Here is a 23,702-nt window from a genome sequence, read left to right as displayed (position 1 = left end):
GTCAGGAGATCGAGACCATCCTGGCTAACATGGTGAAATCCCGTCTCTACTAAAAATACAAAAAAAAACCTAACCGGGCGACGTGGCGGGCGCCTGTAGTCCCAGCTACTCGGGAGGCTGAGGCAGGAGAACGGCGTGAACCCGGGAGGCGGAGCTTGCAGTGAGCTGAGATCCGGCCACTGCACCCCAGCCTGGGCGACAGAGCGAGACTCCGTCTCCAAAAAAAAAAAAAGAAAAGAAAAGAAAAGTTAAAAAGTAGACAACGATCTGAACAGACACCTAACAAAAGAAAGTAGACAAATGACAAATAAGCATAAGAAAAGGTGTCAACATTATATGTCATTAGGGAATTGTAAATCAAAACAACGCCAAGATACCACTACACATCTATTCAAATGGCCACAGTCCTACAAACTGACAACCCAAATGTTGGTGAGGATACGGAGCAGTAGAAATTCTCATTCATTATTTCTGGGACTGTAAAATGGTACAACCACTCTGGATGACACTTTGGCAATTTCTTACAAAATTGAACATAGCTTCGATATGAGCCCATAGTCCACTCTCCTCTGTATTTGTCACAAGGAGTTGAAAACTTAAATCTTTACAAAATCATGCACACAACTGTTTATAAGCAGTTTATATCATAATTGCCCCAAATTGCAAGTAACTAAGATGTTCTTTCATAGGGGAATGGATAAACTGGTTATATCCATGTAATAGAAAATTATCTCATGATAAAGAGAAAAGAGTGGCAGGGCGCGGTGACGCATGCCTGTAATCCCAGCACTCTGGGAGGCCAAGGCACGTGGACCACTTGAGGTCAGGAGTTGGAGACCTGCCTGGCCAACATGGCAAAACCTCATCTCTACTAAAAATACAAAATTAGCCAGGTGTGGTGGCACATGTCTTTAATCCCAGCTACTTGGGAGACTGAGGCAGGAGAATGACTTGAACCCGGGAGGCAGAGCTTGCAGTGAGCTGAGATTGCGCCACTGCACTCCGGCCTGGGTGGCAGAGCCAGACTCCGTCTCCAAAAAAAAAAAAAAAAAAAAAGGAAGGAGCTACCCAGCCTCAAAAAGACATGGATATCTTAAATAAGTATTGCTAAGTGAAACACACCACGTCCGAAAATCTGTATGATTCTAACCATATGACGTCATCTGGGAAAGATAGCATGAAAAGGAGAGTAAAAAGATCAGTGGTTGCCATCCCAATCAATGGTTGCGATGAGGGGAGGGATGAGCAGGCGGAGTACAGGGATTTTTAAGACAGTATAGTAGCATTGTATTCTGTATGACACTATAATGGGGGACAAATGACTATGTATAGAACTATACAACAAAAGAGTGGGACATTAATGTAAACCGTAGAATTCAGTCAATGATGATCTATCAGGACTGGTTCTTCAGTTATAACAAATGTATCACACCAAGGCAAGATGTTCATAGGGGAACCCAGAGAGGAAGGAGGGAGAGAATATAGGGAAACTCTTTGTACTTTCTGTTCAATTTTTTTCTTAAAATTGCTCTGAAAATGAAGTCTAATAACCAAAATAAAAATTACCAATCTACTCCCCAAAAAAGGATTACACGTACAAGTCATCTGCTTATGGTCAATTTTGAAAATCTATGCCTGCTGGATCAATAGATTATACCTAAATTTAATTTATGCAATAGCTAAGAGAAAATATATTTTAAAAGTTAAATGCTACAGTGAGTTGTACAGAGACTAAACAATACGGTCTTTATGAAGTCTTCCCTGATCACCCAATTCCATCTCCCCAAACCTGAAACTCCTCATTCCCCCTTTCTAATTATACTTTACCAGAGCACAAACTACCATTTCGGTAGACACAAATATGGCTAGAAAATGTACATAATATAAGGAATGGGATACATGTTTTGTAACCACAATTAAATAACTGTAATGTCTTTTGTTCATACATGACACAGTCAGCAAGGCTTAAAAGCAAAACAATGCTGTCCATTAAAACCATGCCAAAAACGACATAAAAGAGTGGGAGAAATCATGCATATTACACAAGATTATAGGAGTAAACAACATTGCATATGTTTCTCAAGCAGCAGACATATTTCATAGTCAGCAGATTTTAAGCCAGTGCTGAAGGATGAAAGAAAACAAGGTACAGAAAGATAGGAAGTCATTTCTGAGCGGCTTTAGATTTGCTACTTAACTTGAAATTCATTTTGTGCTTCCACAATTCTTCCCACTTTTACCTGATCTGTTGCACTTCACTTTACTGCAGAGCTTCTCAGCACATGTCTTTGAATTTCACAAAGTAAAAATTGCCTTACTCAACTTGGAATAATCTGTTCTTAGCACTGTAGTTTTAACATTTCTTAATCTGATTTTAATGAACACATGCATTGAGGAAATGCAAACACATTTTAAATAAATTAAAACATTTTGGGGCAAAATATATACCATGGTGAATTTGAGAGCCATTTGTAGATAGCCTTTGAAATATTCTCTGTGCTAAGTTACACTCTAACTTGTTCTAAATCTATTTCACATTGAGCAAAATTATATTTTCCTTTATTTCAAGAAAGCTAAGAAATGCATTAAAAAGAAACAGGGTAGGATATTAGTGAAGATTTATAGTGTGTATTAAAATGTTGGCAACAAATTCCTATGGTAGTTTTTATTTTCTTCTTGTTAGCTTTAAGAAAACAGTGGCCCTGGGTGTAGCAGTTACTTGCCCAAGGTCACAGAGTAAGTAAATGGCAAGCAATTTCTCCTTTTCTCCAAAGATTCTTCTTTTAATATATCATATTAAGTGGTAGAGAACAGCAGAAGGGGAGAAATGACTTTTTCTAAGCCATGGGAGTATTTTGTGTCAATGTCTATGAAAAATTTTCAGTCATGTATTTCCAACCCAGAGTCATAAGGAATAAAGATAAGCCTCTAAAATAGCACCAAATAGCAGAAGAACATGAAATTTCTTGTGCACAATTCCCAACTCTATCAATCATGAGTTGTGTAGCTTTATGTAGGTCACATTAACCTCTCTAAGCTACCAAATTCTCGTCTATGAAACAGAGATTTGAAAAATCACATTCATAGTGTTGTTATGAAGATTAACTAAAACAATATTTTAGCATGCTTCTTAGTGGCCAGCTCATAAAAAGCATCCAAGGGCATGTCAGGTGCTGCTTTTTTTTTTTTTTTTTTTTTTTTTTACATATATCTCTAACCTCCAAACACATATTGAGTCAATCATTCAACAAAAGGTAGTGCAGTAGCCATTAAGTTCCAGACACCATATCTAAATATTTGATTATATTATGATCTACAACAAGACAAAATCTTAGCTTTAATCCTCTAGAAAACAGAGATGGAAGAAAATAAAGATGCTCATAATTTATTTAGGGGGTGTTTTAGAGTTCTCTAGAATGACAAAACTGATAGGGTAGATGTAGCTATAAAGACATAAAGAGGAATTTATTAAGGAGTATTAACTCACACAATCACAAGGTGAGGTCCCATAATAGGCTGTCTGCAAGCTAAGGAGAAAGGAAGCCAGTCTGAGTCCCAAAGCTGAAGAACTTGGAGTCTGATGTTCGAGTGCAAGAAGCATCCAACATGGGAGAAAGATGTAGGCTGGAAGGCTAAGCCAGTCTAGTCTTTCCATGTTCTTCTGCCTGCTTTTGTTCTGGTTGCACTGGCAGCTGATTAGATTGTGCCCACCCAGATTGAGAGTGGGGCTGCCTTTCCCAGTCCACTGACTCAAATGTTAATCTCCTTTGGCAACACCCTCACAGACACACCCAGGATCAATTCTTTGCATCCTTCAATCCAATCAAGTTGACACTCAGTATTAACCATCACAGCAGGTGAGAACTTAGGGCATTGGTGTGACAAACAAAAAGTGAGATAAAGGAAAATGCAAACAAATGTATCGTGATGCATGAGTTTGCTGCCTGCTATTTGACAGATGACCCAGAACTGACTCACTTCTGCAGGTGGCTCACAGGTGTGCTGTTTGGCCCACAGGGAAAACATCTCTGCTCAGGCTGCAAGGTGCACTCAGGCCTCATGGCAGTAAACAGGAGAAAAGTTAGAGAGAAATTACATGTCAATCTCCTTCCTATCTCCTGCTTCTCATTGGTTACAGTTTACCCAGTACCTTGCCCTCACTGCTGGAATACAATATGTAGTGCTTCAGACTCTTTGTGATATGTTGCTTCAGTCAAATCTATTGATAGGTGAAAAGTCTAAAATTCCATGATATTGCTGGTTGGGCCAGCTCTACAGAAATGGCCAGGAGGAAAGGCCCAGGAGTTTCTTTTTATTTTTCAGACGGGATCTCACTTTGTCACCCGAGCTGGAGTGCAGTGGTGCGATCTCAGCTCACTGCAGCCCTGACCGCTTGGGCTCAGGAGGTCCTCCCACCTGAGTTTCCAAGGTAGCTGGGACTACAGGCATGCACCACCAGGCCCTGCTACTTTTTTCTTTTTCTTTTTCTTTTTTTCTGTAGGAATGGGGTTTCACCATGTTGCACAGGCTGGTCTCAAACTCCTGAGCTCAAGTGATCCACCCTCCTCAGCCTCCCTAAGTGCTAGAATTTCAAGGAGGCATGAGCTATAGCACCTGCCGGCCCAGGACTGTGATGGCAAGTGAGTTGTTGGCCCTCAGACATGGTGGCATATTCCAGGAGGTCAGTGTAAACTATCAAAGTGTGGTACCACTGGAACCAAGAGACAAACATGTTTAAAACAGAAAAAAAGAAAAAAAAAAAAACAGTTAAAACATGTCTATTGCTGCCAAGAGAGTTTTCGCCAGGAAAGCTTTTGTTGGATTGAATAGCATGGACAGCCTAGTTAATATACAAAAGACCACATTTTTTGGTGGGGTCCAAAAGATAGATTTGACTGAAAAGGAAACACAGGCTCTGACTGCCTACCTAACATTCAATGTCAGGCAAAAAATGCAGGAAACAGTATTGCGCACTGAGGGGCTCCGGGGCCAGAATCACAAAATAGAGTGCTTTGATGTATGAGAAATATTGAGGCTTTCCCCAGGGGACTGAATAAACTGACTTTGGTCAAGTAAAAGAATAGTAATGAAGGCCATTAAATGTGCAATATGTAGAATAAAATAATATAATTAAGAGTAGCAGTACTAGAGGTATATGAACAGAATTATTGGCAGAAATTAGAAAGATATAAAAAATGGGAGGTGGGGAAATATAACTCTCTCTCTATATATATATATACACATACATATATATGTGTGTGTGTGCGTATATATGTGTGTATATGTGTGTGTATATATATATATACACACACACATATGTTCACACACACATATATAACAAGTCATGAGAAGATAATTTCCAAGAGGGAGAGTGAGCAGTAGTCAAAACTATAAAAATTAGAGCTAAACTGAGAAATAAATACATATACAACTAAAATTAAGAATTAAAGCATGGATACTAAAAGTTTCAATATTTGAACTAAGATATTGAGATTCTGGGTGTCTCTTTCCAAGGAGGAAAACGGCAATATATGGTTAACAAAGACCATTAACACAAAAGGAGATCAGAAAGAAGAAATGAAAAAGGGAATAAAGAAAATGCAAGAAAAATACAGAGTTCATAGTAAGAGAATGGATATATACATACACTCATATATGCACACACACTACACATATATCACCTTTGGATATATATACATACACACACTATATACATATATGTGTAGTAATCTTATGATTACTAAAACATAGCTACATATATATATATAAATTCAGAAGATTACTGCACGTAAACATATATGTGTGTGTTTGTATCCAAAGAGTGTGTATGTGTTCGTGTATATATATAAATTCTCTTACTATGAACTCTCTATTTTTCTTGCTTTTTCCTTATTCCCTTTTTTATTTCTTCTTTTTGATCTCCTTTTGTGCTAATGGTCTTCATTATTCGTATATTGCCATTCTCCTCCTTAGAAAGGAGAATTCCTTTACACACGCGCACACACACACACACGGATTATATCTATGTATATAGATGTATGTAGGTATGTTTTAGTAATCACAAGAAATATAAATGTATTAAGAGTTTTGATTGGAGTATGGAAATCATCAGATTGGACTATAAATAATCTGATACTATTTACAAAAGACTGGCATAAAAGAGTAGAGAAAGTGTAATAGCAGGCAAACAAATACAACTAGCACACACTAACCAGATAAAATCCAGGACAGATATAATAAATATCAGACAAAATTAACTTGACTATAAAAAACACTATTTGAGATCAAGAAAGCCTCTATTAAGAACAATTTAAATGTTCAAAAACAAGTTAAAACATTGGCTAATTTTTTTAAAAGCAAAATGGTTAAAGAATAGAAGAGATAATTCAAAAAGTGTCATTACTCACCGATGATATCTACTAAGATCTTTTAGAATCAGTGGATGAAACCTTGTTGCCGTATATAAGGTTAAAGAATCAATTGAATTACTTATTCTCAGTAACAAATGTTAAAAAACAATAGATACCATTTTCAATTAAAAAACATAAAATGAATATTGGACTAAATCTGAAAATGATGTGAAAGAACTGAATAGAGACTCTTGCAATATTGAAGTGATTTTTAGAACACCAAAACAGAAGAAGATAAACAATTTGTTGATCTTATCCAACCACATGTTGTGGCTTATTTTAAAGCTGTAACAATTAAAATTTTGTGCACAGGCATACAGTAGTAATGCACACATAGTCCAGTGGAACAGAATACACAGCCCATTATTGGCACAGTATACATAATAATATGAAAAACGGTCATATTACACTGTTAAACAGAAAAAATAAAAGTGTTACCTGACAATATAACCACCATTATCCCAATTACATAGAAAAACATATAGCCAAAGGAGAATGGCAGCATATTAGAAGTGATTACATACAAATAGTGTATTTACAAATCTTTTACAAAATGTTTTCCTCTATTAAAAAATAATTACTCACAAAATCTTAGTTTTATAAACAAAAATACCAGCCAATATTATTTTAATTGACAATGAATATTACCAGTAAAGAGTGAATGGGAGGTCAAAAAGGGATACTGTATGTGGACAGCTCTTTTCAGATTTTTGGCAATAAAGAAAATCAATATACAACATCAAGAATTAATCTCACTGTTAATTATGGACCTTGAATGACCCCAATGCCTCAATGCAGGTTCGTCAATCATAACCAGTGTATCACTCTGGTGGGGGACGTTGATAATGGTGAAGGCTATGCATGTGTAAGGACCAGGGTATATAAAAAACCTGTATACCTTCCTTTCGAGCTTTTTGTGAATCTAAAACTGCTCTAAGATAAAATAAAATATATTGAAAGAAGAAAAAGAAAATCAGAAAACAAGGGAGGGGCAATAATAAAGACTTTTGTGCAATGCCTTTGTAAGAAATGGGAACATAAATGTTTCTACTTGTAGTGTTCCTTTATTGGTTACTGCCAGTTAGCATCTGGTGAGTTTTAAAATTGGATTAAATGAATGTGCTCACCTACAATGCCAAAAAGGGGGCATCATCATGTTAACTAAGATATCACCTGCTAGTTTGTGAATTCCTTTAAAATCTTTCAAGAAATGTTTGAATAGTTTATTATTTTCCATTGGTAACGTCTGTAAATAATTTGCTTGCTAAAATGATCCATTAAACGTTAACTTTTGAACTGATACATTTTACTAAAAGCTTATTAATTACATGTTTTCTAATATTTGGAGGAAGCTATAGGAAAAATTTCTAAATTCTTTCAATCTGATTAAATGTATCAAGCAGAATCCAGGATAAATAATCAAATTAATTCCCTTTGACATTAATGCTTAGCCTGAGGAGTCTGATTTACCCAAATGTTTAAAATTTCTCACACATGCACACTCACTCACACACACACATACACGCCAGTTTTTTTCATTGTTCTGGTTATAATGTTTGAGAAATATTTCATGAACAAAAATAGAAAGTGGAAGAAAATAAATTTGTTCTCAACTGATTGAAAACATTAAAGTTAACTAGTTCATATTAACAATTCTCCTGTCTCCTTGTTCACTGGTAATGAACAAAAATGCCTCCTTCGGCAACAGCTATAATAAATCGTAGATAATATATGCCTTTTGGTATTAACAAAGTGGAAAGGTGGTATCATATCTAACTACAATGCTGAAATAGTGTACTATAAATTTTCTGCAATTATAATGTCTTCCAAATTATATATTTTCTCTAATTTTCTGATTTTATGAATAAGAAAATTTGTTGATCAAAACTATTTCTCAGTTCCTATTTATGGGCTTTATTTTTATTTGTCTTTCCTTCAGCTCTACTTTGTTCACTTTCGTCTCATGGTTTAGCTTTTTACATTTCGCTCAATCTGTTAAATTTCCATTTTAAAACTATTTTTTTTTAGAATGTAAACTTCTTTTGGTCTTTTCATAAAGTTTTCTGTTTTACTTTTCTTTTCTTTTTTTTTTTTTTTTTGAGACAGGGTCTCTCACTGTGTTGCCCAGGATAGAGTGCAGTGGCATTATCACAGCTCACGACAGTCTTGACCTCCCAGGCTCAGGTGATCCTCCCACCTCAGCCTCCCAAGTAGCTGGGACTACAGGTGCATGCTACCACACCCAGATAATTTTTGTATTTTTAGTGGAGACAGAGTTTCACCATGTTGCCCAGGCTGGTCTCCAACTCCTGGACTCAAGTGATTCATCCTCTTCACCCTCCTAAAGTGCTGCGATTACAGGTTTGAGCCACAGGGCCTGGCTAAGTTTACCTGTTTTTCTATTTTATGTTATTGTTGTACAGTGTTTCCTTTCCACAAAAGTTGATTGTAATTATGAAAAATATGTTGTTTTCTTTCAGTTAGAGCGCATGTGTTTCCTACATTTTGAAGTTTGGTTCCAAAAGTTCCAATGAGGATACAAGTGGGAAAAAGCTATGTGTTTCTATCCTGTTCAGTTGCACTTTGCAATCCATTCTTTGCTCTCTGAGGCTATGATGGCAGGTTTGTAGTGACTAATACTTATTAAGCAATTTCAATGTTGTGGGCACTGTTTGTTGTGTTTTATATCCATCTTCTATTTTAATTTTCTACTGAGTAGAAAAAAATTTTGTACATTAACCATTGCTCCCTATTTGTACCTTTTAATATTGCGTTTCACGCCTTCTCTTTTTGTCATTTGGAGAGTTGAACTTTTGCAGTCATTGACTCAGAGAAGGCTAACCAAAAGAATTGCATTCTTAGCCTATGTGTTAAAAATATAAAACTTTGGATGAAATCATTAAATTTGGAGGATGCTATTTATCAAAAAAAGATTTATCTAGCAACCCTGTATTTTCTCATAGCTCCTACGCTCCCTTCTTACACACACACACACACACACACACACACACACGCACACAGTTCCTTTGATTTTGGGAATAGGAAGGAAGATGTAGAAGAAAACCAAAAGATTTTAGTCACTGATGGATCCCTGAGAAGGTGTCCAATGCTGCGATACACACTGAGCCAAGTCTTGTGGAGCAATAAAAGGGAGAGAGGATCCTAACATAGGTAGATTTCAAAGAGCTTAGGAAACCTCTGCCCTTACTATTCAAGAAAAGTGTTAAGATTCGAGAGATCTCCTCAGCCTAGCATAGCCCAGGAGCCTCAAAATTAGCTAAGATGTCTAAATCCACAAGCCAAAGAGAGTGCAGGGTTGTGCAGTAGCATTAACCTTGTGCCAAAAACTACGTGTACTTAGCACCGAGAAATAATGAACCTGAGGAAAATGACGTGAATAACATCTGCAGCCCGAAACAAGGCCTCACTGGGCAGATATCAGCAGGTTAAAGCAAGGACTGGGGCCGCATGCAATGTGCCTCTGTCCCCAGGCACACAAACACATACTTTTGCCATGCCATTTGAGCATCTGATTTTTCTAATCACCCTCTTATCCAGAATTGAGGTGCTGGATCAGGAAATTAGAAAAGGAACATGACTAAAGTGAGATTTTATGTATCAGCCAGTGGAATAAAGAATATATTTAACACATAATTATGGATAAATTAAGAAAGTAGTTTTCACATGTGCATTTTTGACTTGCTGTTTGTACATACTGTATCTTCAGACTAGCATTCCTTGTTTGATAGATGAGGAAAACAAGGCTCAGTGTGAGTAACTAACTTCCAAAGGCCACATAGCTAGAAAGTGCTAGAGCCAGAATTGAGATGCTTAAAGGCTGATCCTGGGCCCACACTTTTCAAAGATGTGTCTTCTCAGAAATTGTTCTTTATACTGAAAGGAGATGAGATTTCTCTGTTCTTCCAACCAAACAGTATATGGGTAGAGGTGGATTATGCCAATTAATATACACAGGAGACAAGTAAGTATATATTTGTGGAATTCTGCTTAAGTGCTCAATATATTTTCTCTTTATTTTCATCTAAAATAAACAGAAAGGTGAGTAATATTTTAAAATTGCACTTTTAAAATTTATCAGAAATTAATTGCCATCAGATTAAAATATATAAACAGATATATTATTTGTCCAAATTGTTATGTAACTGAAGCACACAGTCCCTGATCTCAAATAATAAATTTGGAGATAGGTATTTTAATGTTGATGTCACATAGTAACTCAAGCATGTATTAAAATGAGGATACAGTTAAGGTGTGTAATCTACATGAAGAGTGATAGTTTCTGTTTTAAAATGTCAATGAATAAGATGTCATTCTTGTCTAATTATGAGGCAGTTTAGTAGAATATATATATAAGAAGAAACATCAAACAGTAGTAATCTAATTTTGGAATAATATATCAAAACCCAATGGCAAAATGGTACAATTTGCATTTAGAGTATCTGTAGTATAAAGTAGGTAGTGATTGAAGAAGCTTGAAATATTACTTAAACATTAATAAGAGAAAAACAGCATAATTCAGCTTTTTTCTTAAGGAAGTGATGAACATCTACAAGCAATTAAACCGTGTGATCCAAGATAAAATACATGCAAATATTTAACGTCTTAGTGCGTGTTCACGCCAATTGTTCACTGTATAACTCAAAATAGGGTGGATCATTCATATAGAATCCAATGTAAATTACTACCCCACCCCTGCGACCTCCCCGCAGCCCCGTGGAATTGTGTGAGATGCTGACTCTGAAGATAACTGTTTTCAGAGAAAGGGATACATAAAAATAGCAGTGGCAATGGAAAATGAGACCTAGTCACAGCGTACATACCCATGTGAATTTGAGATAGTGGTTTTATAAATACTTGTTTCCGAGAATCAGTGAAGCATGTTCAAGTTTTCAGTGGATTGCTCTTGGCTCCAAACTCACGTTTCTTAACCTGCTCTGCAGTAATAGTTTTTAAAGCACATAATATTAATCTTTACCAGTAGAGGGCGATAAAGAGACATTGCATTGAAATACCAAGGTGTTTGTCATCTGTTTTAGTCAGGGTCCTCTGAAGGGACAGAACTAATAGGATAGATGAGTAATATGAAGTGGAGTTTATTAGGATAATTGACTCACATGGATAATTGATCAATTTACGTGATCACAAGGTGAAGTCCCACAATCGACCATCTGCAAGCTGAGGAGCCAGGAAGCCAGTCCGAGTCCCCAAACCTCAAAACTATGGAAGCCAACAGTGCAGCCTTCAGTCTGTGGTTGAAAGCCCAAGAGCCCCTGGCAAACCACCAGTGTAAGACCAAGAGTCCAAAAGCTGAAGAACTTGGAATCTGATGTTTGAGGGCAGGAAGCATCCAGCACGGGAGAAAGATGGAGGCCAGAAGACTCAGCTAGTTTAGACCTTCCACATTCCTCTCCCTGCTTTTATCCTAGCCGTGCTGCCAACTGATTAGATGGTGCCCACTTGGGTTGAGGGCGGGTCTGCTTCTCCCAGTCCACTGACTCAAATGTTAATCTTCAGAAATACCTTCACAGACACACCCAGGAACAAGACTTTGAATCTTTCAATCCGATCAAGTTGACACTCAATATTAACCATCACATCATCTAATTCTGTTCTCTTGCCATTTTTGTTTCTTCTTGCTGCTGCTGCATCGCCACGAGAGGGACTCTGTTAAAGCCTAGAGCGCAGTCTCTCAGCAAGCTTACAGCCCTGGCCCTGGCCTGGTGACCATCTTTCTATGGCCCCCCTGAAACAGACACTGTGCTCCCAAGACCTCACACTGCTTTGTCAGCTAGGAGGTTCCCTAAGCTCCAACTTGCCCTACACTCTCGCTTGCCAGCATCAGTAAGCCTGCACCTCTGAAGGTAATAGGATAGCTTCAGGCAGCTCTACCAACAAGGTGCAATGCACCTAGCCCCCTGAAACCCACACTTCTGCACACCTTTCTGCCAGCCTCACTCATCAACACACCCTATGGGGTGTTTCCAGTTAACATGGAAATAATGGGCCATCTCTGGCTGGGGCAGCCCCGTGAACTTTTCTGCCATCCAATGGGCTGCTGCCACGACTTCCCCAAAGGAAGTCAGTAACTCAGCTTTGGGGAAGGGAACACTCTCCAAACTTTGTCTTTCCTTCCTTGTGTACTCTAAATTTCTCTTTACTGCTCCATGGCTACTTCACTCCCCTTGTTAATGGTTATTTATATTAAACTTCCCTTATTCAAGTTGAATTGTGATAGCTGCCTCTCAATTGGATGCTGATGGAAGGAACATCAAATAAAGGTGGAAGAAAGGGCGAATTGGAAGCCAACTATTAGATGTAAGATGCATAATTGAATTTAACATAACTGTAAGTTAGAGAATTAGAGTTTGTGTTTTTTGCAATTTGAAAGAGTAACAACGCAATAAATTCTGGGAAAGTTATAAAGGAAATTAGTGAAATAATTGTTAGCATACTTCTGTTGTCGCCTAATAAAAAAGATGCTTAATGGGGCCAGGCGCGGTGTCCCATGCCTATAATCCCAGCACTTTGGGATGCTGAGGCAGGTGGATCACGAGATCAGGAGTTCAAGACCAGTCTGGTCAAGATGGTGAAACCCCGTCTCTACTAAAAAAATACTGGGCGTGGTGGTGGGCACCTATAATCCCAGTTACTCCAGAGGCTGAGGCAGAGAACTGCTTGAACCCAGGGAGCACAAGTTGCAGTGATCCGAGATAGCGCCACTGCACCCCAGCCTGGGCTACAGAGTGAGACTCTGTCTCAAAAACAAACAAACAAACAGAAAAAAAAAAAAACAGATGCTTAATAAATACTTGACTTCCTGGCATATAACTAACTAACTAACTAAAGCTGATGAATGATGACTTGGTCATTGAATTCCATGTTCCAGTCCTCACTTCCAAGTGTTTAGTTTGAAATTATTAATGTATTCAGAAAGGATAAATATGTTAATCACATTTGCAATACATTCATGTTTATAGGCGTTAATTTATTTACAAAGAAAATATAACTTTCCAGTATGCATAATGTTACTGTCAGCTTATCAAATATATGTTAAATATATGCTGAAATCAGCTGGTTGGAATGTCTTCTGTCTTTGAAGCTACGAAGAATTTCCCAATAAAAATTTGTTCTTTGGTTCTTGCTTCACTAGGCTCTATTGATTACCACCTTCTTTTATATTGTTCTTTCTTCCCTAGAGGACAATGTCATTGCTTAGGTGTGAGCGTATTTGTTATGCTCTGCTTCTAGAGCATGTAGAATACAAATTGGATGTTTCTAAGCATTTTCAACTATTTATTTATAAATTATTTTTTGGTAGGATAATTGTTACAGATTGATGCTTATACATATCGTGTATCCTCATTTTATTTACAGTGTGTGTATTAGCTTCCTAGTGTTGCTGTAACAAATTATCACAAACTGAGTGGCTTAAAACAGCAGGAATTGGGCTGGGTGTGGTGGCTCAAGCCTGTAATCCTAGCACGTTGGGAGGCCGAGGCAGGTGGATCACGAGGTCAGGAGTTCAAGACCAACCTGGCCAAGATGGTGAAACCCTGTCTACTAAACATACAAAAATTAGCTGGGAATGATGGCGGGCACCTGTAATCCCAGCTACTCAGGAGACTGACGCAGAGAACTGCTTGAACCCGAGAGGCAGAGTTTTCAGTGAGCTGAGATTGTGCCACTGCTCTCTAGCTTGGGCGACAGAGCGAGACTTCGTCTCAAAAAAATAAATACAGAATTTTGTAAAAAGTAGGAATTTACTCTCTCACAGTTATGGAGACTGGAAGTCTGAAATAAAGGTAGTGGCAGGGCTATGCTTCTTCTGAAGGCTCCAGGGAATAATTCTTTCTCTCTTTGTCCAACTGTAAGGGTTTCTAATGCGCCGTGGCATTCTTTAGTTCGTAGCAGCATACATTCATTTCTGCATCCCTATTCCCCCGCCACCCCACCTTTTTTTTTTTTTTTTTTTTTTTTCAGTATTCATGTATTCGTGTGCCCTCTTCCCTTCTCAGTAGGACACCATCGTAAGTAATTCAGGATGACCTCATTTTAACTAATCGTATCTGCAAAGTCCCTCTATAAGGTCACATTCTGAGATTTCTGATTGACATTAATTTTTAAAGTATGCTTACCACTGTTGGGAGGATATTTTAATTTCAAGTCTTAGGAGATTTTCTTGGTTGATTTCTGAAGAAGATAAGCAAATACGAGATAATCTATTTCAGTTCTTCTTAATCTGAATTTATACTTGGATTATATAATTGGCTTTTAATGCTAACCACTCAAAATGAAGAGAAAATAAATATATCTAGATATGGTGAACATTCATTCAAGTTCTAACCCTTCTGCTTCTTATACTTTCAGTAAGGATGTTGCTTTGTTTAAGCCATTTGTGGCCCTTGATACTGTTGGATAAATCCCTACCAAGCTTCTCCTGGGAGTCAGAGTGGTGCTATTCAACCCCTAGATGATATCCAAATAAGAAAGCAATGAGGCCAATTGACAGAGCTCCAATCTGAGGACATCATTCAGATATTTTATAGTGGACTTTTCTTAATTTCTTCCCATAATATCAAAGTGATTTGCCCTGAACTTTCTTGCCCAAACCAGAAATTATTGTCAACTAACTTATTTCTAAGACTCAAATAAGCATTTATTGACACTTACAAAAGAAGTTTGAGAATATTTTCCAGATAGGTCTCAATCATATGTATAATATAAATTTAATTTTTGATAAATTTAAACAAGGGCATTCTTGATATCAATGTGTGTGTTTTGCTTTCTCCTTTGAAATGGAGGAAATTGTAATGATTTCTGGTATCAAATTCTAATTCATAAGATTATAAATTTGTTTAACTTTTCCCATCCCCAAAAAAGACAATCATTAAATAAACCTTTAAAAGAGCTCATGGGAGGAAGTTCACCTTACTGTGTTCTCAATAATTGCTTCATAGATTGTTAGGATAGTATATTATTCTGTTAAATAATCCCTAAGATACATAAGCTTTTTGACTCTATTCTTTATTTTATCATAAAACTTGAGATTTATTGTTTGTTTGCTTTTTAATTTTATTTTATTTTGACTTCCAGGATACATGTGCAGGATGTGCAGGCTTGTTACATAGGTAAATGTTTGCCATGGTGGTTTGCTACACTTATCAACCCATCATCTAGGTATTAAGCTTCACATCCGTTAGCTATTAATCCTGATGCTCTCCCTGTCTCCACCACCCCCAGCAGGCCCCACTGTGTGTTGCTCCCCTCCCTGTGTCTATGTGTTCTCATTGTTCAGCTCCCACTTATAAATGAGAACATGCAGTGTTTGTTTGGTTTTCTGTTCCTGTGTTAGTTTGCTGAGGGTAATGGCTTCCAGCTCCATCCATGTCCCTGCAAACGACATGATCTCATTTTATTTTTATGGCTGCATAGTATTCCATGGTGTATATGTATCACATTTTCTTTATCCAGTCAATCATTGATGAGCATTCGTGGTCATTCCATGTCTTTACTATTGTGGATAGTGCTGCAATGAACATATGTGTGCATGTATCTTTATAATAGAATGATTTAAATTCTTTTGGGTATACACCCAGTAATGGGATTGCTAGATCAAATTGTATTCGTGGTTGTAGGTCTTTGAGCAATTGTTACATTGTCTTCCACAATAGTTGAACTAATTTATATTCCCACCAACAGTGTAAAACTGTTCGTATTTCGCCACAGTCTCACCAGCATCTGTTGTTTCTTGACATTTTAAGAATTGCCATTTTCACTGGCTGGAGATGGTATCTCACTGTGGTTTTGATTTGCATTTCTCTAATAATCAGTGATGTTGAGCTTTATTCCATATGTTTTTTGGCCACATAACTATCTTTTTTGAGAAGTGTCTGTTTATGTCCTTTGCCCACTTTTTAATAGGGTTTTTTTTTTTTTTTAATTTTAAGTGTATTTAAAGTCCTTATAGATTCTGGATATTAGACCTTTGTCAGATGGGTAGATGGCAAAATGGTTTTCCCATTCTATAGGTTCTCTGTTCACTCTAATAGTAGTTTATTTTGCTGTGCAGAAGCTCTTTAGTTTAATTAGATCCCATTTGTCTACTGTTGCTTTTGTAGAAATTGTTTCTGACATTTTCATTATGAAATTTTTGCCCATGCCTATGTCATGAATGGTAGTGCCTAGATTTTCTTCTAGGGTTTTTATAATTTGGGGTTTTACATTTAAGTCCTGAATCCATCTTGAGTTAATTTGTGTATAAAGTTTGAGGAACGGATCCAGTTTCAATATTCTGTATGTAGCTATGCAGTTTTCCCAGCACCATTTATTAAATACGGAATCCTGTCCCCATAGCTTTTTTTGTCAGTTTTGTCAAAGACAAGGTGGTTGAAGATCTGTGGTCTTATTTCTGAGATCTCTATTCTTTTCTATTGGTGTAGGTGTCTGTTTTTGTACCAGTACCATGCTGTTTTGGTTACTGTAGACTTATATAGTTTGAAGTCAGGTAGCATGATGCCTCCAGCTTTTTTCTTTTTGCTTAGGATTGTCTTTGCTATATAGATTCCTTTGGTTCCATATGAATTTTACATTAGTTTTTTCTAAACCTGTGAGGAATGTCAATGGTCGTTTAATGAAAATAGTGTTGAATCCATAAATTTATTTAGGTAGTATGGCCATTTTAATGATATTAATTTTTCCTATCCATGAGCTTGGAATTTTTTTCATTTGTTTGCGTCCTTGAGCAGTGTTTTGTAGTTCTCCTTGAAGAGGTCCTTCACTTCCCTTGTTAGCTGTATTCCTAGGTATTTTATTCTCTTTGTAGCAATTGTGAATGACCATTCATGATTTGCCTCTCTACTTGTCTATTGTTGGTGTATAGGAATGCTTGTGTTTTTTGAACATTAATTTTGTTTCCTGAGACATTGCTGAATTTGCTTATCTGCTTACAAATATTTTGGGCTGAGATGATGGGATTTTCTAGATGTAGCATCATGTTATCTGAAGACAGAGACATTTTGACTTCCTCTGTTCCTATCTGAATCCTCTTTATTTATTTCTTTTGCCTGATTGCCCTGCCAGACTTTCAATACGATGTTGAATAGGAGTGGTGAGAGATGGTATCCTTGTCTTGTGCAACTTTTCAAGGGGAATGCTTTCAGTCCATTTAGTATTATATTGGCTCTGAGTTTGTCATAAATGGCTCTTATTATTTTGAGGTATGTTCCATAAATACCTAGTTTATTGAGAGTTTTTAACATAAAAGAATGTTGAATTTTATCAAAGGCCTTTTCTGCATCTATTGAGATAATCATGTGGTTTTTGTCTTTAGTTCTGTTTATGTGATGAATTATGTCTATTAATTTACATATGTTGACTTACATCCCGAGGATGAAGTTGACTTGATCATGGTGGATAAGCTTCTTTGGTGTGCTGCTGGATTTGGTTTGCCAGTATTCCATTAAGGATTTTTTGCATCAACATTTATTAGCGTTATTGACTTTTAGTTTTCATTTTTGGTTGTACCTCTGCCAGATTTTGGTATCAGGATGATGTTGGCCTCATAGAATGAGTTAGGGAGAAGTCCCTCCTTTTCAATTGTTTGGAATACTTTCAGAAGAAATGGCACCAGATCCTCTTTGTACCTCAGGTAGAATTTGGCTGTGAATCCATCTGGTCCTGGGCTTTTTTCGGTTGGAAGGCTATTTATTACTGCCTCAGTTTCAGAACCTGTTATTATTCTATTCAGGGATTCAACTTCTTCCTGGTTCAGTCTTGGGAGGGGGTACGTGTCCAGGAATTTGTCATTTTTTTCTAGATTTTCCAGTTTATTTGCATGAAGGTGTTTATGTGGTTGTTTGTATTTCTGTGAAGTCAGTGTTGATATACCCTTTATCATTTTTTATTTGTTGAGTTGATTATTTATTAGTCTAACTGTCCATCTATTTTATTAATTTTCTCAGAAAACCAGCTCCTGGATTCATTGATTTTTTTTGAATGGTTTTTTAATGTCTCTATGCCCTTCAGTTCTGCTCTGATTTTGGATATTTTTTGTCTTCTGCTAATTTTGCAATTTGTTTGCTCTTGCTTCTCTAGTTCTTTTGGTTGTTATGTTAGGGTGTCAATTTGAGATCTTTTTAGCTTTTTTATGTGGGCATTTAGTGCTATAAATTTCTGTCTTAACACTGTCTTAGCTGCATCCCAGAGATCCAGAACATTGTCTTTTTGTTCTCATTTGTTTCAAAACACTTCTTGATATGTGTCTTAATTTTATTATTTACCCAGGAGCCATTCAGGAGTAGGGTATTCTATTTCCATGTAGTTGTGTGGTTTTAATTGAGTTTCTTAATCTTGAGTTGTAATTTGATTGTGCTGTGGTCTGAGAGACTGTTATGATTTTGGTTCTTTTGCATTTGCTGAAAAGTGTTTACTTCCAATTACGTAATCAATTTTAGAGTAAGTGCCATGTGGCTCCAAGAAGAATGTATATTCTGTTGTTTCTGGGTGGAGAGTTCTGTACATATCTATCAGGTCCACTCGATCCAGAGCAGAGATCAAGTCCTGAATATCCTTGTTAATTTTCTGTCATGATGGTCTGTTTAATATTGACAGTGGTGTGTTAAGGTCTCCCACTATTATTGTGTAGGAATATAAGTCTCTTCGTAGGTGCCTAAGAACTTGTTTTATGAATCCGGGTGCTCTTGTATTGAGTGGATATATATTTAGGATAGTTAGATTTTCTTGTTGAATTGATCCCTTTGCCATTATGTAATGCTCTTCTTTGTTTGTTTTTTATCTTTGTTGGTTTAAAGTCTGTTTCATCAGAAACTAGGATTTAAACCCCTGCTTTTTTCTGCTTCCCATTTGCTTGATAAAGTTTCCTCTATCCCTTTATTTGGAGCCAAACTGTGTCTTTGCACATAAGATGGGTCTCTTGAATACAGCACACCAGTGAGTCGTGACTCTATCTAGCTTGCCATTTTGTGCCTTTCAACTGGGGTGTTTAGCCCATTTACATATAAGGTTAATATTGTTTCATGTGAATTTGATCCTCTCATCATGATGCCAGCTGGTTATTTTGCACACTTGTTGATGTAGTAGCTTCATAGTGTTATTGGTCCTTGTACTTCAGTTTTTGCAGTGACTGGTACCAGTTTTTCCTTTCCATATTTAGTGCTTCCTTCAGGAGCTCTTGCAAGGCAGGCCTGGTGGTGACAAATTCCCTCAGCATTTACTTGTCAGAAAAGGATTTTATTTCTCCTTCACTTATGAAGCTTAGTTTGACTGGATATGAAGCTCTGGGTTGGAAATTCTTTTCTTTAAGAATATTGAAAATTGACCCCCAATCTCTTCCAGCTTATAAGGTTTCTGATGAGAGATCCATGTGAATGTGAAGGATTTCCCTTTGTAGATGACCTGGCTTTTCTCTGTGGCTGCCCTAAACATTTTTTCCTTCATTTCAACTTTGGAGAATCTGATGACTATGTGTCTTGGGGTTGATCTTCTCATGGAGTATCTTACTGGGGTTCTCTGGATTTCCTTTATTTGAATGTTCATCTGTCTTGTTAGGTTGGGGAAGTTTTCCTGGATGATATTCTGAAGTATGTTTTCCAGCTTGGTTCCACTCTTCCCATCTCTTTCAGGTACCCCAACCAATCATAGGTTTAGTCTTTTTACATAACCCCATAGTCCTCAGAGGTTTCATTTGTTCCTCTTCATTCCTTTTTCTCTAATCTTGCCTGCCTGTCTTATTTCAGCAAGACAGCTTTAAAGCTCTGAAATTCTTTCCTCTGTTTAGTTTATTTGGTTATTGATACTTATGGTTGCATTGTGAAGTTCTCATGTTGTGTTTTTCAACTCTTTCAGGTCATCTATGTTCCTCTCTAACTGGTTATTCTGGTAAACAGCTCCTGTAATGTTTTATCATGGTTCTTAGCTCCTTTGCACTGGGTTAGAACATGCTCTTTTAGCTGAGCAAAGTTCATTATGATCCACTTTCCGAAGCCTACTTCTGGCAATTCATCCATCTCAGTGTCTTCCCAGTTCTGTGCCCTTGCTGGAGAGGTGTTGAGATCATTTGGAGGAGAAGAAGAAATATGGCTTTTTAAGTTTTCAGTTTTTTTTTTTTTTTTTTTGTGGATTCTTTCTCACCTTTGTGAGTTTATGTGGGTTCAGTCTTTGAGGCTGCTAATGTTTGGATGTAGTTCTGTGGGGACTTTTTTGTTGATGCTGTTGTCATGGTTGCTTTCCATTTGTTTTTCTTTTAACAGTCAGTCCTCTTTTCTGTAGGTCTGCTGCAGTTTGCTGGGGGCCCACTCTGGATCCTATTTGCCTGTGTCCCTCACTCACCTGAAGGTGTCACCAGTGGAGGCTGCAGAACAGCAGAGATAGCTGAGATAGCTGCCTACTTCTTCCTTTAGGATCTCTGTTCCAGAGGGACACTGACCTGATGCCAGCAGGAACACTCCTGTATAAAGTGCCTTGCCACCCCCGTTGGGGGTCTCTCACCCATTCAGGAGGCACAGGATCCAGAACCCACTTAATGAAGCACTTTGGCTGCCCTTGGTGGAGGGGTGTGCTGTGCTGGGGAAATCCTGTTCATCTGAAAGGCCAGGATTCCTCAGGCCTAGCAGGGAGAAAGACTAGGTCTACTGATCTGTGGAGACCACAGCCTCCTCTCTCCCCAGGGACTCAGTTGTGGGAGGTCAGGGTTCTGTCCCTAACCCCCTTGCTAGGGTAGCTGAAATTCCTGCAGGGAGGCCCCACCCAGTGAAAAGAGATGGGTCAGGGTCTGGCCTGAAGAGGCAGTCTGGCCATGTTCGGTGACAGCCGCTGTGCTGCACTGCGGAGAATTCCTCCTGGGTCCAAAGCATCCAGTTTCTCTGGCACCAGCAGGGGAAAAACGGCAGACGGGACCTGCAGAGATGGCAGCTGCCCCTCTCCCTGGGAGCTCAGTCATCTTAGGCAGCAGGCAGCCACAGTAATGATAGGCACCCCTCCCCCTGGGAACGCGATAGTCTCAGTCAGTCTCCAGCCAAGTGGCCACTGAGAATCTGCACAGCTCTGTGCTTCGGCCCAAGGCCCTGGTGGTGTGTGTGGGCTCACAGGGAGAACCCCAAATCCATGGGTTGCAGAGATCTGTAGAAAAAGGGGGGCTTCTCAGGCAAGTAGCATGATCACTCACTGCTTCCCTTGGCTGGGGGTGAGAGTTCCCTGGCTCTGTGTGGCTACCAGGTGGGCCGTCGCACCACCCAGCTTTTCCTCACACTGCGGGTCGCAGCAACTGCCTGGTCACTCCCAAAGAGAGAACCTGGATACCTCAGTTATTGGTGCAGGTTCACTTGCTGTTTTCACTCTTCCCCGTGGGAGCCTCCAAGACGGCAGGTGTTGGCCATCTTGGTCCCTCCCCACTCTATTCTTAATTATTAACACAAAAATGTATTCCAAGACAATTAACCTTCTTTTTTTCTTTCCCAAGACATTATGTACCCTATCTACTTCCTTTTTGTCATGTGAGTATTTATTCACATAATTTTTGAAAGCAACCATAACATTTGTACTTGGCTTTTTAGTATTTCAGGTGCTTTATTAATGAGCTTCATTGACAGAGGCATCTTTTCCATTAAGATGTAACTAAGTTTCAAACATGAAACTAGTTTCTCTTTCCTGGAAGAAAATAATGAAATAACCAGTACTATCTTCTGTCTTCTTACGTAGGAAAAAACATGTTATTCTACCTATCCACTTGTTTATTGTATTTTGTTCTCAATTATTAATCATGTGTTGTATACTTTATTTGCTTGACAGTTTTTTCTCTAACAATTATAAATTCATGCCCTATATCACCCTCTGATAAGTACATTTAAACATTACCCTTTTTGCTTTACCTATACTTTCTTTTGTTTCTTAAATTCTTAAGATGTCATCCTAGTTTCTGTTTGTACCATTTAACCCAGTATAACACATGACTCTTTCCTTTTCTATAGGCATGCCAATTTTTGTTTTGTTTTGTTTTGAAACGGAGTCTCGCTCTGTCCCCCAGCCTGGAGTGCAGTGGCAGGATCTCCACTCACTGCAAGCTCTGCCTCCTGAGTTCACACCATTCTCCTGCCTCAGCCTCCTGAGTAGCTGGGACTACAGGTGCCTGCCACCACGCCCAGCTAATTTTTTTGTATTTTTAGTAGAGACGGGATTTCATCATGTTAGCCAGGATGGTCTCGATCTCCTGACCTCATGATCCGCCTGCCTCGGCCTCCCAAAGTGCTGGGATTACAGACATGAGTCACGTGCCTGGCCATGCCAATTTTTATCTAATAGTCACTGAGTGCTGCCTTTAACTTTTAACTATTATGTATAACTTATTCCAGCATCTTATCATACCCTCTGTCTCTATTGCAGATGACTGATGAACAAGTAACTATCTTATCTGCTTTTATTCTATTCTTGACTTCATAGTTTCTTTAGTTGCTGAATAAAATATATTTTTCTATATTTCTATTTTTTTGCTTCTTTTTATACAAACACTCTGCCACTTATTACTCATTCATTCACCTACGATATCGGAAGTTGTTATAGGGCACTGGGATTGCTACATTGTACTAAACAAGCAAAATGTGTGTTTTGTAGAATTCATATTATAATGGAGGCATTATAAGCCAATAAATGAAGAAATAAATGATCCAGTGTGTTAGAACATGATAGGCATATGGATAATCATTAAAAAGGGAAGGGTGATGAAAATTTCAGGATAGGGCTAACTGAGAATGGCAATATGTGAGTAAAGGAGATTTATATGTATATAATATAATGTATATATTATATTACATGTATGTAATATATGATATTATATATATTACATAATGTATTATATTGCATATATGTAATATATTATGTATTATGTTAATATGTTATATATTTTATATATATATACACACACACACACACACACAGAGTAGGTCTCACTCTGTTGCCCAGGTTGGTGTGCAGTGGTGGAATCTCTTCTCACTGCAAACTCTGCCTCCTAGGCTCAAGTGACTCTCTCACCTCAGTGTCCTGAATAGCTGGGACCACAGGTACACACCTCCATGCTCAGCTATATTTGTTTGTAGTTTTTGTAGAGACGGGGGTCTCACTATGTTGCTCAAGCTGTTCTTGAACTTCTAGACTCCAATGATCCATCCACCTGTCTCCCAAAGTGCAGGGATTACAGGCATGAGCCACAGTGCCCAGTTGATATATATATATATTATATATATTATATGTGTTTATATATAA

The 23,702-nt window shown here is 37.9% G+C and overlaps 1 pseudogene; it reads left to right on the top strand.

Annotated features, from left to right (window-relative positions):
- The window catches only part of LOC108531627 (keratin, type I cytoskeletal 18 pseudogene), a 35,564-nt pseudogene that overhangs the window by 4,400 nt on the left and 7,462 nt on the right, over positions 1-23,702 (top strand).

The sequence above is a fragment of the Rhinopithecus bieti genome, unplaced genomic scaffold (genome assembly GCF_001698545.2).
Source record: "Rhinopithecus bieti isolate Rb0 unplaced genomic scaffold, ASM169854v2 scaffold_7212, whole genome shotgun sequence".
Taxonomy (NCBI): Eukaryota; Metazoa; Chordata; class Mammalia; order Primates; family Cercopithecidae; genus Rhinopithecus; species Rhinopithecus bieti.
Note: the sequence above shows the minus strand (reverse complement) of the source record. Positions and strands in the feature narration are given on the sequence as shown.